This window comes from Camelus bactrianus, chromosome 6, assembly GCF_048773025.1.
Source record: "Camelus bactrianus isolate YW-2024 breed Bactrian camel chromosome 6, ASM4877302v1, whole genome shotgun sequence".
In the NCBI taxonomy this organism is placed as follows: Eukaryota; Metazoa; Chordata; class Mammalia; order Artiodactyla; family Camelidae; genus Camelus; species Camelus bactrianus.
Window position 1 is genome coordinate 100,675,447 of NC_133544.1, and position 17,425 is coordinate 100,692,871.

Sequence of the window (17,425 nt, forward strand, 5' to 3'; positions counted from 1 at the left end):
TGTTTCCTAGTGCCAGTTTGAAGTTCCTGCAGTTTTCACTGTAAAACCGAGTTGGAGCTAGTACCTGCCCATATATATGTATGGAAAGGATTTTGCAACTGAAAAGAAACTTTGTGTTCCCAACAAGCTAGTTTAAGGACGGCTTTCACACACACTTATCTCTCAGAACTGAGCAAGTGGAGAGACGTTCGTTCATCTAGCACCAAGGAAACGGTTTGCAGGAGACACTTTTTTTCTGCTTTCTCAGTCTGTTTCCTAGTGCCGGTATGAAGTTCCTGCAGTTTTCACTGTAAAACCGAGGTGGAGCTATTACCTCCCCATATATATGTAAGGTGTGGATTTTGCAACTGAAAAGAAACTTTGTGTTCCCAACAAGCTAGGTGAAGGTCGGGTTTCACACACACTTATCTCTCAGAACTGAGCAAGTGGAGAGACGTTCGTTCATCTAGCACCAAGGGAACGTGTTGCAGGAGACTCTTTTTCTCTGCATTCTCAGTCTGTTTCCTAGTGCCGGTTTGCAGTTCCTGCAGTTTTCACTGTTAAACCGAGTTGGAGCTTGTACCTCCCCATATATATGTATGTTATGGAGTTTGAAACTGAAAAGAAACTTTGTGTTCCCAACAAGCTAGGTGAAGGACGGCTTTCACACACACTTATCTCTCAGACTGAGCACGTGGAAAGACGTTCGTTCACCTAGCACCAAGGGAACGGGTTGCAGTAGACACTTTTTTTCTCTGCTTTCTCAGTCTGTTTCCTAGTGCCGGTTTGAAGTTCCTGCAGTTTTCACTGTAAAACCGAGTTGGAGCTATTACCTCCCCATATATATATATGGTGTGGATTTTGCAACTGAAAAGAAACTTTGTGTTCCCAACAAGCTAGGTGAAGGTCGGCTTTCACACACACGTATACCTCAGAACTGAGCAAGTGGAGAGACGTTCGTTCATCTAGCACCAAGGGAACGGCTTGCAGGAGACACTTTTTCTCTGCATTCTCAGTCTGTTTCATAGTGCCGGTTTGAAGTTCCTGCAGTTTTCACTGTAAAACCGAGTTGGAGCTTGTACCTCCCAATATATATGTATGGAATGGAGTTTGCAACTGAAAAGGAACTTTGTGTTCCCAACAAGCTAGGTGAAGGACGGCTTTCACACACACTTATCTCTCAGAACTGAGCAAGTGGAGAGACGTTCGTTCATCTAGCACCAAGGGAACGGGTTGCAGGAGACACATTTTCTCTGCTTTCTCAGTCTGTTTCCTAGTGGCGGTTTGAATTTCCTGCAGTTGTCACTGTAATACCGAGTTGGAGCTAGTACCTCCCCATAAATATGTATGGAATGGAGTTTGCATCTGAAAAGAAACTTTGTGTTCCCAACAAGCTAGGTGAAGGACGGCTTTCACACACACTTATCTCTCAGAACTGAGCAAGTGGAGAGACGTTCGTTCATCTTGCACCAAGGGAACTGGTTGCAGGAGACACTTATTCTCTGCTTTCTCAGTCTGTTTCCTAGTGCCGGATTGAAGTTCTTGCAGTTTTCACTGTAAAACCGAGTTGGAGCTATTACCTCCCCATATATATGTATGGTGTGGAGTTTGCAACTGAAAAGAAACTTTGTGTTCCAAACAAGCTAGGTGATGGACGGCTTTCACACACAATTTTCTCTCAGAACTGAGCAAGTGGAGAGACGTTCGTTCACCTAGCACCAAGGGAACGGGTTGCAGGGGAAACTTTTACTCTGGTGTCTCAGTCTGTTTCCTAGTGTCGGTTTGTAGTACCTGCAGTTTTCACTGTAAAACCGAGTTGGAGCTAGTACCTCCCCATATATATGAATGGTGTGGACTTTGCAACTGAAAAGAAATTTTGTGTTCCCAACAAGCAAGGAGAAGAATGGCTTTCACACACACTTATTTCTGAGAACTGAGCAAGTGGAGAGACGTTCGTTCATCTAGCACCAAGGCAACGGGTTGCAGGAGAAACTTTTTCTCTGCTTCCTCAGACTGTTTCCTAGTGCCGGTTGGAAGTTCCTGTAGTTTTCACTGTAAAACCGATTTGGAGCTATTACCTCCTCATATATATGTATGGACTGGAGTTTGCAACTGAAAAGAAACTTTGTGTTCCCAACAAGCTAGGTGAAGAACGGCTTTCACACAGTCTTATCTCTCAGAACTGAGCAAGTGGAGAGACGTTCGTTCATCTAGCATCAAGGGAACGGGTTGCAAGACACACTTTTTCTCTGCTTTCTCAGTCTGTTTCCTAGTGCCGGTTTGAAGTTCCTGCAGTTTTCACTGTAAAACCGAGTTGGAGCTTGTACCTCCCCATATATATGTATGGAATGGAGTTGGCAACTGAAAAGAAACTTTGTGTTCCCAACAACCTAGGTGAAGAACGGCTTTCACACACACTTATCTCTCAGAACTGAGCAAGTGGAGAGACGTTCGTTCATCTAGCATCAAGGGAACGGGTTGCAAGACACACTTTTTCTCTGCTTTCTCAGTCTGTTTCCTAGTGCCGTTTTGAAGTTCCTGCAATTTTCACTGTAAAACCGAGTTGGAGCTTGTACCCACCCATATATATGTATGGAATGGAGTTTGCAACTGAAAAGAAACTTTTTGTTCCCAACAACCTAGGTGAATTACGGCATTCACAGACACTTATCTCTCAGAACTGAGTAAGTGGAGAGACGTTCGTTCATCTAGCACCAAGGGAACGGGTTGCAGGGACACTTTTTCTCTGCTTTCTCAGTCTGTTTCCTAGTGCCGGTTTGAAGTTCCTGCAGTTTTCACTGTAAAACCGATTTGGAGCTAGTACCTGCTCATATATATGTATGGATTGGAGTTTGCAACTGAAAAAAACTTTGTGTTCCCAACAAGCTAGGTGAAGTATGGCTTTCACACACAATTATCTCTCAGAAATGAGCAAGTGGAGAGACGTTCGTTCACCTAGCACCAAGGAAACGGGTTGCAGGAGTCACTTTTTCTCTGCTTTCTCAGTCTGTTTCCTAGTGCCGGTTTGAAGTTCCTGCAGTTTTCACAGTAAAACCGCGTCGGAGCTATTACCTCCTATATATATGTATGGTGTGGAGTTTGCAACTGAAAAGAAACTTTGTGTTCCCAACATGCTAGGTGAAGGACGGCTTTCACACACAATTATCTCTCAGAACTGAGTATGTGGAGAGTCGTTCGTTCATCTAGCACCAAGGGAACGGGTTGCAGGAGACAGTTTTTCTCTGCATTCTCAGTCTGTTTCCTAGTGCCGGTTTAAAGTTCGTGCAGTTTTCACTGTAAAATCGTGTTGGAGCTAGTACCTCCCCATATATATGTATGGAAAGTAGTTTGCAACTGAAAAAATATTTTGTGTTCCCAACAAGTTAGGTGAAGAACGGCTTTCACACACACTTATCTCTCAGAACTGAGCAATTGGAGAGACGTTCGTTCATCTAGCACCAAGGGAACGGGTTGCAGGAGACACTTATTCTCTGCTTTCACAGTCTGTTTCCTAGTGCCGTTTTGAAGTTCCTGCAGTTTTCACTGTAAAACAGAGTTGGAGCTAGTACCTCCCCATATATATGTATGGAATGGAGTTTGCATCTGAAAAGAAACTTTGTGTTCCCAACAAGCTTGGTGAAGGACGGCTTTCACACACATTTATCTCTCAGAACTGAGCAAGTGGAGAGACGTTCGTTCATCTAGCACCAAGGGAACGGGTTGCAGGAGACACTTTTTCTCTGCTTTCTCAGTCTGTTTCCTAGTGCCGGTTTGAAGTTCCTGCAGTTTTCACTGTAAAACCGAGTTGGAGCTATTACCTCCCCATATATATGTATGGTGTGGAGTTTGCAACTGAAAAGAAACTTTGTGTTCCCGACAAGCTAGGTGAAGGACGGCTTTCACACACACTTATCTCTCAGAACTGAGTATGTGGAGAGTCGTTCGTTCATCTAGCACCAGGGGAACGGGTTGCAGGAGACACTTTTTCTCTGGTTTCTCAGTCTGTTTCCTAGTGCCGGTTTGAAGTTCCTGCAGTTTTCACTGTAAAACCGTGTTGGAGCTAGTACCTCCCCATATATATGTATGGAAAGGTGTTTGCAACTGAAAAAATATTTTGTGTTCCCAACAAGCTAGGTGAAGGACGGCTTTCACACACACTTATCTCTCAGAACTGAGCAAGTGGAGAGACGTTCGTTCATCTAGCACCAAGGGAACGGTTTGCAGTAGACACTTTTTCTCTTCTTTCTCAGTCTGTTTCCTAGTGCCGGTTTGACGTTCCTGCAGTTTTCACTGTAAAACCGAGTTGGAGCTATTACCTCCCCATATATATGTATGGTGTGGAGTTTGCAACTGAAAAGAAACTTTGTGTTCCCAACAAGCAAGGAGAAGGATGGCTTTCACACACACTTATCTCTGAGAATTGAGCAAGTGGAGAGACGTTCGTTCATCTAGCACCAAGGCAACGGGTTGCAGGAGAAACTTTTTCTCTGCTTCCTCAGTCTGTTTCCTAGTGCCGGTTGGAAGTTCCTGTAGTTTTAACTGTAAAAGAGATTTGGAGCCTGTACCTCCCCAAATATATGTATGGAATGGAGTTTCCATCTGAAAAGAATCTTTGTGTTCCCAACAAGCTAGGTGAAGGACGGCTTTCACACACACTTATCTCTCAGAACTGAGCAAGTGGAGAGACGTTCTTTCATCTAGCACCAAGGGAACGGGTTGCAGGAGACACTTTTTCTCTGCTTTCTCAGTCTGTTTCCAAGTGCCGGTTTGAAGTTCCTGCAGTTTTCACTGTAAAACCGAGTTGGAGCTAGTACCTCCCCATATATATGTATGGAATGGAGTTTGCATCTGAAAAGAAACTTTGTGTTCCCAACAAGCTAGCTGAAGGACGGCTTTCACACACACTTATCTCTCAGAACTGAGCAAGTGGAGAGACGTTCGTTCATCTAGCACCAAGGGAACGGGTTGCAGTAGACACTTTTTCTCTGCTTTCTCAGATTTTTCCTAGTGCCGGATTGAAGTTCTTGCAGTTTTCACTGTAAAACCGAGTTGGAGCTATTACCTCCCCATATATATGTATGGAATGGAGTTTGCAACTGAAAAGAAACTTTGTGTTCCCAACAAGCTAGGTGAAGAACGGCTTTCACACACTCTTATCTCTCAGAACTGAGCAAGTGGAGAGACGTTCGTTCATCTAGCATCAAGGGAACGGGTTGCAAGACACACTTTTTCTCTGCTTTCTCAGTCTGTTTCCTAGTGCCGGTTTGAAGTTCCTGCAGTTTTCACTGTAAAACCGAGTTGGAGCTTGTACCTCCCCATATATATGTATGGAATGGAGTTGGCAACTGAAAAGAAACTTTGTGTTCCCAACAACCTAGGTGAACAACGGCTTTCACACACACTTATCTCTCAGAACTGAGCAAGTGGAGAGACGTTCGTTCATCTAGCATCAAGGGAACGGGTTGCAAGACACACTTTTTCTCTGCTTTCTCAGTCTGTTTCCTAGTGCCGGTTTGAAGTTCCTGCAATTTTCACTGTAAAACCGAGTTGGAGCTTGTACCCACCCATATATATGTATGGAATGGAGTTTGCAACTGAAAAGAAACTTTTTGTTCCCAACAACCTAGGTGAATTACGGCTTTCACAGACACTTATCTCTCAGAACTGAGCAAGTGGAGAGACGTTCGTTCATCTAGCACCAAGGGAACGGGTTGCAGGGACACTTTTTCTCTGCTTTCTCAGTCTGTTTCCTAGTGCCGGTTTGAAGTTCCTGCAGTTTTCACTGTAAAACCGATTTGGAGCTAGTACCTGCTCATATATATGTATGGATTGGAGTTTGCAACTGAAAAAAACTTTGTGTTCCCAACAAGCTAGGTGAAGTATGGCTTTCACACACAATTATCTCTCAGAAATGAGCAAGTGGAGAGACGTTCGTTCACCTAGCACCAAGGAAACGGGTTGCAGGAGACACTTTTTCTCTGCTTTCTCAGTCTGTTTCCTAGTGCCGGTTTGAAGTTCCTGCAGTTTTCACAGTAAAACCGCGTCGGAGCTATTACCTCCTATATATATGTATGGTGTGGAGTTTGCAACTGAAAAGAAACTTTGTGTTCCCAACATGCTAGGTGAAGGACAGCTTTCACACACAATTATCTCTCAGAACTGAGTATGTGGAGAGTCGTTCGTTCATCTAGCACCAAGGGAACGGGTTGCAGGAGACAGTTTTTCTCTGCATTCTCAGTCTGTTTCCTAGTGCCGGTTTAAAGTTCGTGCAGTTTTCACTGTAAAATCGTGTTGGAGCTGGTACCTCCCCATATATATGTATGGAAAGTAGTTTGCAACTGAAAAAATATTTTGTGTTCCCAACAAGTTAGGTGAAGAACGGCTTTCACACACACTTATCTCTCAGAACTGAGCAATTGGAGAGACGTTCGTTCATCTAGCACCAAGGGAACGGGTTGCAGGAGACACTTATTCTCTGCTTTCACAGTCTGTTTCCTAGTGCCGTTTTGAAGTTCCTGCAGTTTTCACTGTAAAACCGAGTTGGAGCTAGTACCTCCCCATATATATGTATGGAATGGAGTTTGCATCTGAAAAGAAACTTTGTGTTCCCAACAAGCTTGGTGAAGGACGGCTTTCACACACATTTATCTCTCAGAACTGAGCAAGTGGAGAGACGTTCGTTCATCTAGCACCAAGGGAACGGGTTGCAGGAGGCACTTTTTCTCTGCTTTCTCAGTCTGTTTCCTAGTGCCGGTTTGAAGTTCCTGCAGTTTTCACTGTAAAACCGAGTTGGAGCTATTACCTACCCATATATATGTATGGTGTGGAGTTTGCAACTGAAAAGAAACTTTGTGTTCCCGACAAGCTAGGTGAAGGACGGCTTTCACACACACTTATCTCTCAGAACTGAGTATGTGGAGAGTCGTTCGTTCATCTAGCACCAGGGGAACGGGTTGCAGGTGACACTTTTTCTCTGGTTTCTCAGTCTGTTTCCTAGTGCCGGTTTGAAGTTCCTGCAGTTTTCACTGTAAAACCGTGTTGGAGCTAGTACCTCCCCATATATATGTATGGAAAGGTGTTTGCAACTGAAAAAATATTTTGTGTTCCCAACAAGCTAGGTGAAGGACGGCTTTCACACACACTTATCTCTCAGAACTGAGCAAGTGGAGAGACGTTCGTTCATCTAGCACCAAGGGAACGGTTTGCAGTAGACACTTTTTCTCTTCTTTCTCAGTCTGTTTCCTAGTGCCGGTTTGACGTTCCTGCAGTTTTCACTGTAAAACCGAGTTGGAGCTATTACCTCCCCATATATATGTATGGTGTGGAGTTTCCATCTGAAAAGAAACTTTGTGTTCCCAACAAGCAAGGAGAAGGATGGCTTTCACACACACTTATCTCTGAGAATTGAGCAAGTGGAGAGACGTTCGTTCATCTAGCACCAAGGCAACGGGTTGCAGGAGAAACTTTTTCTCTGCTTCCTCAGTCTGTTTCCTAGTGCCGGTTGGAAGTTCCTGTAGTTTTAACTGTAAAAGAGATTTGGAGCTTGTACCTCCCCAAATATATGTATGGAATGGAGTTTCCATCTGAAAAGAATCTTTGTGTTCCCAACAAGCTAGGTGAAGGACGGCTTTCACACACACTTATCTCTCAGAACTGAGCAAGTGGAGAGACGTTCTTTCATCTAGCACCAAGGGAACGGGTTGCAGGAGACACTTTTTCTCTGCTTTCTCAGTCTGTTTCCAAGTGCCGGTTTGAAGTTCCTGCAGTTTTCACTGTAAAACCGAGTTGGAGCTAGTACCTCCCCATATATATGTATGGAATGGAGTTTGCATCTGAAAAGAAACTTTGTGTTCCCAACAAGCTAGCTGAAGGACGGCTTTCACACACACTTATCTCTCAGAACTGAGCAAGTGGAGAGACGTTCGTTCATCTAGCACCAAGGGAACGGGTTGCAGTAGACACTTTTTCTCTGCTTTCTCAGATTTTTCCTAGTGCCGGATTGAAGTTCTTGCAGTTTTCACTGTAAAACCGAGTTGGAGCTATTACCTCCCCATATATATGTATGGAATGGAGTTTGCAACTGAAAAGAAACTTTGTGTTCCCAACAAGCTAGGTGAAGAACGGCTTTCACACACTCTTATCTCTCAGAACTGCGCAAGTGGAGAGACGTTCGTTCATCTAGCACCAAGGGAACAGGTTGCAGGAGAAACTTTAACTCTGGTGTCTCAGTCTGTTTCCTAGTGTCGTTTTGAAGTTCCTGCAGTTTTCACTGTAAAACCGAGTTGGAGCTAGTACCTCCCCATATATATGTATGGTGTGGAGTTTGCAACTGAAAAGAAACTTTGTGTTCCCAACAAGCTAGGTGAAGGATGGCTTTCACACACACTTATCTCTCAGAACTGAGCAAGTGGAGAGACGTTCGTTCATCTAGCCCCAAGGCAACGGGTTGCAGGAGAAACTTTTTCTCTCCTTCCTCAGTCTGTTTCCTAGTGCCGGTTGGAAGTTCCTGCAGTTTTCACTGTAAAACAGAGTTGCAGCTAGTACCTGCCCATATATATGTATGGAAAGGATTTTGCAACTGAAAAGAAACTTTGTGTTCCCAACAAGCTAGTTTAAGGACGGCTTTCACACACACTTATCTCTCAGAACTGAGCAAGTGGAGAGACGTTCGTTCATCTAGCACCAAGGAAACGGTTTGCAGGAGACACTTTTTCTCTGCTTTCTCAGTCTGTTTCCTAGTGCCGGTTTGAAGTTCCTGCAGTTTTCACTGTAAAACCGAGGTGGAGCTATTACCTCCCCATATATATGTATGGTGTGGATTTTGCAACTGAAAAGAAACTTTGTGTTCCCAACAAGCTAGGTGAAGGTCGGCTTTCACACACACTTATCTCTCAGAACTGAGCAAGTGGAGAGACGTTCGTTCATCTAGCACCAAGGGAACGTGTTGCAGGAGACTCTTTTTCTCTGCATTCTCAGTCTGTTTCCTAGTGCCGGTTTGAAGTTCCTGCAGTTTTCACTGTTAAACCGAGTTGGAGCTTGTACCTCCCCATATATATGTATGTTATGGAGTTTGAAACTGAAAAGAAACTTTGTGTTCCCAACAAGCTTGGTGAAGGACGGCTTTCACACACAATTATCTCTCAGACTGAGCACGTGGAAAGACGTTCGTTCATCTAGCACCAAGGGAACGGGTTGCAGTAGACACTTTTTTTCTCTGCTTTCTCAGTCTGTTTCCTAGTGCCGGTTTGAAGTTCCTGCAGTTTTCACTGTAAAACCGAGTTGGAGCTATTATCTCCCCATATATATATATGGTGTGGATTTTGCAACTGAAAAGAAAGTTTGTGTTCCCAACAAGCTAGGTGAAGGTCGGCTTTCACACACACGTATCCCTCAGAACTGAGCAAGTGGAGAGACGTTCGTTCATCTAGCACCAAGGGAACGGTTTGCAGGAGACACTTTTTCTCTGCTTTCTCAGTCTGTTTCCTAGTGCCGGTTTGAAGTTCCTGCAGTTTTCACTGTAAAACCGAGTTGGAGCTTGTACCTCCCAATATATATGTATGGAATGGAGTTTGCAACTGAAAAGGAACTTTGTGTTCCCAACAAGCTAGGTGAAGGACGGCTTTCACACACACTTATCTCTCAGAACTGAGCAAGTGGAGAGACGTTCGTTCATCTAGCACCAAGGGAACGGGTTGCAGGAGACACTTTTTCTCTGCTTTCTCAGTCTGTTTCCTAGTGGCGGTTTGAATTTCCTGCAGTTGTCACTGTAATACCGAGTTGGAGCTAGTACCTCCCCATATATATGTATGGAATGGAGTTTGCATCTGAAAAGAAACTTTGTGTTCCCAACAAGCTAGGTGAAGTACGGCTTTCACACACACTTATCTCTCAGAACTGAGCAAGTGGAGAGACGTTCGTTCATCTTGCACCAAGGGAACTGGTTGCAGGAGACACTTATTCTCTGCTTTCTCAGTCTGTTTCCTAGTGCCGGATTGAAGTTCTTGCAGTTTTCACTGTAAAACCGAGTTGGAGCTATTACCTCCCCATATATATGTATGGTGTGGAGTTTGCAACTGGAAATAAACTATGTGTTCCCAACAAGCTAGGTGAAGAACGGCTTTCACACACTCTTATCTCTCAGAACTGAGCAAGTGGAGAGACGTTCGTTCATCTAGCACCAAGGGAACGGGTTGCAGGAGAAACTTTTACTCTGGTGTCTCAGTCTGTTTCCTAGTGTCGGTTTTAAGTTCCTGCAGTTTTCACTGTAAAAACGAGTTGGAGCTAGTACCTCCACATATATATGTATGGTGTGGAGTTTGCAACTGAAAGGAAACTTTGTGTTCCCAACAAGATAGGTGAAGGATGGCTTTCACACACACTTATCTCTCAGAACTGAGCAAGTGGAGAGACGTTCGTTCATCTAGCATCAAGGGAACGGGTTGCAGGAGAAACTTTTTCTCTGCTTCCTCAGTCTGTTTCCTAGTGCCGGTTGGAAGTTCTTGCAGTTTTCACTGTAAAACAGAGTTGGAGCTAGTACCTCCCCATACATATGTATGGAATGGAGTTTCCATCTGAAAAGAATCTTTGTGTTCCCAACAAGCTAGGTGAAGGATGGCTTTCACACACACTTATCTCTCAGAACTGAGCAAGTGGAGAGACATTCGTTCATCTAGCACCACGGGAATGTGTTGCAGTAGACACTTTTTCTCTGCTTTCTCAGTCTGTTTCCTAGTGCCGGATTGAAGTTCTTGCAGTTTTCACTGTAAAACCGATTTGGAGCTATTACCTCCCCATATATATGTATGGTGTGGAGTTTGCTACTGAAAAGAATCTTTGTGTTCCAAACAAGCTAGGTGATGGACGGCTTTTACACACAATTTTCTCTCAGAACTGAGCAAGTGGAGAGACGTTCGTTCACCTAGCACCAAGGGAACGGGTTGCAGGAGAAACTTTTACTCTGGTGTCTCAGTCTGTTTCCTAGTGTCGGTTTGTAGTTCCTGCAGTTTTCACTGTAAAACCGAGTTGGAGCTAGTACCTCCCCATATATATGAATGGTGTGGACTTTGCAACTGAAAAGAAATTTTGTGTTCCCAACAAGCAAGGAGAAGGATGGCTTTCACACACACTTATCTCTGAGAACTGAGCAAGTGGAGAGACGTTCGTTCATCTAGCACCAAGGGAACGGGTTGCAGGAGACACTTTTTCTCTGCTTTCTCAGTCTGTTTCCAAGTGCCGGTTTGAAGTTCCTGCAGTTTTCACTGTAATACCGAGTTGGAACTAGAACCTGCCCATATATATGTATGGAATGGAGTTTGCAACTGAAAAGAAACTTTGTGTTCCCAACAAGCTAGCTGAAGGACGGCTTTCACACACGCTTATCTCTCAGAACTGAGCAAGTGGAGAGACGTTCGTTCATCTAGCACCAAGGGAACGGGTTGCAGTAGACACATATTCTCTGCTTTCTCAGTTTTTTCCTAGTGCAGGATTGAAGTTCTTGCAGTTTTCACTGTAAAACCGAGTTGGAGCTATTACCTCCCCATATATATGTATGGAATGGAGTTTGCAACTGAAAAGAAACTTTGTGTTCCCAACAAGCTAGGTGAAGAACGGCTTTCACACACTCTTATCACTCAGAACTGCGCAAGTGGAGAGACGTTCGTTCATCTAGCACCAACGGAACGGGTTGCAGGAGGAACTTTTACTCTGGTGTCTCAGTCTGTTTCCTAGTGTCGTTTTGAAGTTCCTGCAGTTTTCACTGTAAAACCGAGTTGGAGCTAGTACCTCCCCATATATATGTATGGTGTGGAGTTTGCAACTGAAAAGAAACTTTGTGTTCCCAACAAGCTAGGTGAAGGATGGCTTTCACACACACTTATCTCTCAGAACTGAGCAAGTGGAGAGACGTTCGTTCATCTAGCCCCAAGGCAACGGGTTGCAGGAGAAACTTTTTCTCTCCTTCCTCAATCTGTTTCCTAGTGCCGGTTGGAAGTTCCTGCAGTTTTCACTGTAAAACAGAGTTGCAGCTAGTACCTGCCCATATATATGTATGGAAAGGATTTTGCAACTGAAAAGAAACTTTGTGTTCCCAACAAGCTAGTTTAAGGACGGCTTTCACACACACTTATCTCTCAGAACTGAGCAAGTGGAGAGACGTTCGTTCATCTAGCACCAAGGAAACGGTTTGCAGGAGACACTTTTTCTCTGCTTTCTCAGTCTGTTTCCTAGTGCCGGTTTGAAGTTCCTGCGGTTTTCACTGTAAAACCGAGGTGGAGCTATTACCTCCCCATATATATGTATGGTGTGGATTTTGCAACTGAAAAGAAACTTTGTGTTCCCAACAAGCTAGGTGAAGGTCGGCTTTCACACACACTTATCTCTCAGAACTGAGCAAGTGGAGAGACGTTCGTTCATCTAGCACCAAGGGAACGTGTTGCAGGAGACTCTTTTTCTCTGCATTCTCAGTCTGTTTCCTAGTGCCGGTTTGAAGTTCCTGCAGTTTTCACTGTTAAACCGAGTTGGAGCTTGTACCTCCCCATATATATGTATGTTATGGAGTTTGAAACTGAAAAGAAACTTTGTGTTCCCAACAAGCTTGGTGAAGGACGGCTTTCACACACACTTATCTCTCAGACTGAGCACGTGGAAAGACGTTCGTTCATCTAGCACCAAGGGAACGGGTTGCAGTAGACACTTTTTTTCTCTGCTTTCTCAGTCTGTTTCCTAGTGCCGGTTTGAAGTTCCTGCAGTTTTCACTGTAAAACCGAGTTGGAGCTATTATCTCCCCATATATATATATGGTGTGGATTTTGCAACTGAAAAGAAAGTTTGTGTTCCCAACAAGCTAGGTGAAGGTCGGCTTTCACACACACGTATCCCTCAGAACTGAGCAAGTGGAGAGACGTTCGTTCATCTAGCACCAAGGGAACGGTTTGCAGGAGACACTTTTTCTCTGCTTTCTCAGTCTGTTTCCTAGTGCCGGTTTGAAGTTCCTGCAGTTTTCACTGTAAAACCGAGTTGGAGCTTGTACCTCCCAATATATATGTATGGAATGGAGTTTGCAACTGAAAAGGAACTTTGTGTTCCCAACAAGCTAGGTGAAGGACGGCTTTCACACACACTTATCTCTCAGAACTGAGCAAGTGGAGAGACGTTCGTTCATCTAGCACCAAGGGAACGGGTTGCAGGAGACACTTTTTCTCTGCTTTCTCAGTCTGTTTCCTAGTGGCGGTTTGAATTTCCTGCAGTTGTCACTGTAATACCGAGTTGGAGCTAGTACCTCCCCATATATATGTATGGAATGGAGTTTGCATCTGAAAAGAAACTTTGTGTTCCCAACAAGCTAGGTGAAGTACGGCTTTCACACACACTTATCTCTCAGAACTGAGCAAGTGGAGAGACGTTCGTTCATCTTGCACCAAGGGAACTGGTTGCAGGAGACACTTATTCTCTGCTTTCTCAGTCGGTTTCCTAGTGCCGGATTGAAGTTCTTGCAGTTTTCACTGTAAAACCGAGTTGGAGCTATTACCTCCCCATATATATGTATGGTGTGGAGTTTGCAACTGAAAATAAACTATGTGTTCCCAACAAGCTAGGTGAAGAACGGCTTTCACACACTCTTATCTCTCAGAACTGAGCAAGTGGAGAGACGTTCGTTCATCTAGCACCAAGGCAACGGGTTGCAGGAGAAACTTTTTCTCTGCTTCCTCAGTCTGTTTCCTAGTGCCGGTTGGAAGTTCTTGCAGTTTTCACTGTAAAACAGAGTTGGAGCTAGTACCTCCCCATACATATGTATGGAATGGAGTTTCCATCTGAAAAGAATCTTTGTGTTCCCAACAAGCTAGGTGAAGGATGGCTTTCACACACACTTATCTCTCAGAACTGAGCAAGTGGAGAGACATTCGTTCATCTAGCTCCACGGGAATGGGTTGCAGTAGACACTTTTTCTCTGCTTTCTCAGTCTGTTTCCTAGTGCCGGATTGAAGTTCTTGCAGTTTTCACTGTAAAACCGATTTGGAGCTATTACCTCCCAATATATATGTATGGTGTGGAGTTTGCTACTGAAAGAATCTTTGTGTTCCAAACAAGCTAGGTGATGGACGGCTTTTACACACAATTTTCTCTCAGAACTGAGCAAGTGGTGAGACGTTCGTTCACCTAGCACCAAGGGAACGGGTTGCAGGAGAAACTTTTACTCTGGTGTCTCAGTCTGTTTCCTAGTGTCGGTTTGAAGTTCCTGCAGTTTTCACTGTAAAACCGAGTTGGAGCTAGTACCTCCCCATATATATGAATGGTGTGGACTTTGCAACTGAAAAGAAATTTTGTGTTCCCAACAAGCAAGGAGAAGGATGGCTTTCACACACACTTATCTCTGAGAACTGAGCAAGTGGAGAGACGTTCGTTCATCTAGCACCAAGGGAACGGGTTGCAGGAGACACTTTTTCTCTGCTTTCTCAGTCTGTTTCCAAGTGCCGGTTTGAAGTTCCTGCAGTTTTCACTGTAATACCGAGTTGGAACTAGAACCTGCCCATATATATGTATGGAATGGAGTTTGCAACTGAAAAGAAACTTTGTGTTCCCAACAAGCTAGCTGAAGGACGGCTTTCACACACGCTTATCTCTCAGAACTGAGCAAGTGGAGAGACGTTCGTTCATCTAGCACCAAGGGAACGGGTTGCAGTAGACACTTATTCTCTGCTTTCTCAGTCTGTTTCCTAGTGCCGGATTGAAGTTCTTGCAGTTTTCACTGTAAAACCGATTTGGAGCTATTACCTCCCCATATATATGTATGGTGTGGAGTTTGCTACTGAAAAGAATCTTTGTGTTCCAAACAAGCTAGGTGATGGACGGCTTTTACACACAATTTTCTCTCAGAACTGAGCAAGTGGAGAGACGTTCGTTCACCTAGCACCAAGGGAACGGGTTGCAGGAGAAACTTTTTCTCTGGTGTCTCAGTCTGTTTCCTAGTGTCGGTTTGAAGTTCCTGCAGTTTTCACTGTAAAACCGAGTTGGAGCTAGTACCTCCCCATATATATGAATGGTGTGGACTTTGCAACTGAAAAGAAATTTTGTGTTCCCAACAAGCAAGGAGAAGGATGGCTTTCACACACACTTATCTCTGAGAACTGAGCAAGTGGAGAGACGTTCGTTCATCTAGCACCAAGGGAACGGGTTGCAGGAGACACTTTTTCTCTGCTTTCTCAGTCTGTTTCCAAGTGCCGGTTTGAAGTTCCTGCAGTTTTCACTGTAATACCGAGTTGGAACTAGAACCTGCCCATATATATGTATGGAATGGAGTTTGCAACTGAAAAGAAACTTTGTGTTCCCAACAAGCTAGCTGAAGGACGGCTTTCACACACGCTTATCTCTCAGAACTGAGCAAGTGGAGAGACGTTCGTTCATCTAGCACCAAGGGAACGGGTTGCAGTAGACACTTATTCTCTGCTTTCTCAGTTTTTTCCTAGTGCAGGATTGAAGTTCTTGCAGTTTTCACTGTAAAACCGAGTTGGAGCTATTACCTCCCCATATATATGTATGGAATGGAGTTTGCAACTGAAAAGAAACTTTGTGTTCCCAACAAGCTAGGTGAAGAACGGCTTTCACACACTCTTATCTCTCAGAACTGCGCAAGTGGAGAGACGTTCGTTCATCTAGCACCAAGGGAACGGGTTGCAGGAGGAACTTTTACTCTGGTGTCTCAGTCTGTTTCCTAGTGTCGTTTTGAAGTTCCTGCAGTTTTCACTGTAAAACCGAGTTGGAGCTAGTACCTCCCCATATATATGTATGGTGTGGAGTTTGCAACTGAAAAGAAACTTTGTGTTCCCAACAAGCTAGGTGAAGGATGGCTTTCACACACACTTATCTCTCAGAACTGAGCAAGTGGAGAGACGTTCGTTCATCTAGCCCCAAGGCAACGGGTTGCAGGAGAAACTTTTTCTCTGCTTCCTCAGTCTGTTTCCTAGTGCCGGTTGGAAGTTCCTGCAGTTTTCACTGTAAAACAGAATTGGAGCTAGAACCTCCCAATATATATGTATGGAATGGAGTTTCCATCTGAAAAGAATCTTTGTTTTCCCAACAAGCTAGGTGAAGGACGGCTTTCACACAGTCTTATCTCTCAGAACTGAGCAAGTGGAGAGACGTTCGTTCATCTAGCATCAAGGGAACGGGTTGCAAGACACACTTTTTCTCTGCTTTCTCAGTCTGTTTCCTAGTGCCGGTTTGAAGTTCCTGCAGTTTTCACTGTAAAACCGAGTTGGAGCTTGTACCTCCCCATATATATGTATGGAATGGAGTTGGCAACTGAAAAGAAACTTTGTGTTCCCAACAACCTAGGTGAAGAACAGCTTTCACACACAGTTATCTCTCAGAACTGAGCAAGTGGAGAGACGTTCGTTCATCTAGCATCAAGGGAACGGGTTGCAAGACACACTTTTTCTCTTCTTTCTCAGTCTGTTTCCTAGTGCCGGTTTGAAGTTCCTGCAATTTTCACTGTAAAACCGAGTTGGAGCTTGTACCCACCCATATATATGTATGGAATGGAGTTTGCAACTGAAAAGAAACTTTTTGTTCCCAACAACCTAGGTGAATTACGGCTTTCACACACACTTATCTCTCAGAACTGAGCAAGTGGAGAGACGTTCGTTCAACTAGCACCAAGGGAACGTTTTGCAGGGACACTTTTTCTCTGCTTTCTCAGTCTGTTTCCTAGTGCCGGTTTAAAGTTCATGCAGTTTTCACTGTAAAATCGTGTTGGAGCTAGTACCTCCCCATATATATGTATGGAAAGTAGTTTGCAACTCAAAAAATATTTTGTGTTCCCAACAAGTTAGGTGAAGAACGGCTTTCACACACACTTATCTCTCAGAACTGAGCAATTGGAGAGACGTTCGTTCATCTAGCACCAAGGAAACGGGTTGCAGGAGACACTTATTCTCTGCTTTCACAGTCTGTTTCCTAGTGCCGTTTTGAAGTTCCTGCAGTTTTCACTGTAAAACCGAGTTGGAGCTAGTACCTCCCCATATATATGTATGGAATGGAGTTTGCATCTGAAAAGAAACTTTGTGTTCCCAACAAGCTAGGTGAAGGACGGCTTTCACACACATTTATCTCTCAGAACTGAGCAAGTGGAGAGACGTTCGTTCATCTAGCACCAAGGGAACGGGTTGCAGTAGACACTTTTTCTCTGCTTTCTCAGTCTGTTTCCTAGTGCCGGTTTGAAGTTCCTGCACTTTTCACTGTAAAACCGAGTTGGAGCTATTACCTCCCCATATATATGTATTGTGTGGAGTTTGCAACTGAAAAGAAACTTTGTGTTCCCAACAAGCTAGGTGAAGGACGGCTTTCACACACACTTATCTCTCAGAACTGAGTATGTGGAGAGTCGTTCGTTCATCTAGCACCAGGGGAACGGGTTGAAGGAGACACTTTTTCTCTGGTTTCTCAGTCTGTT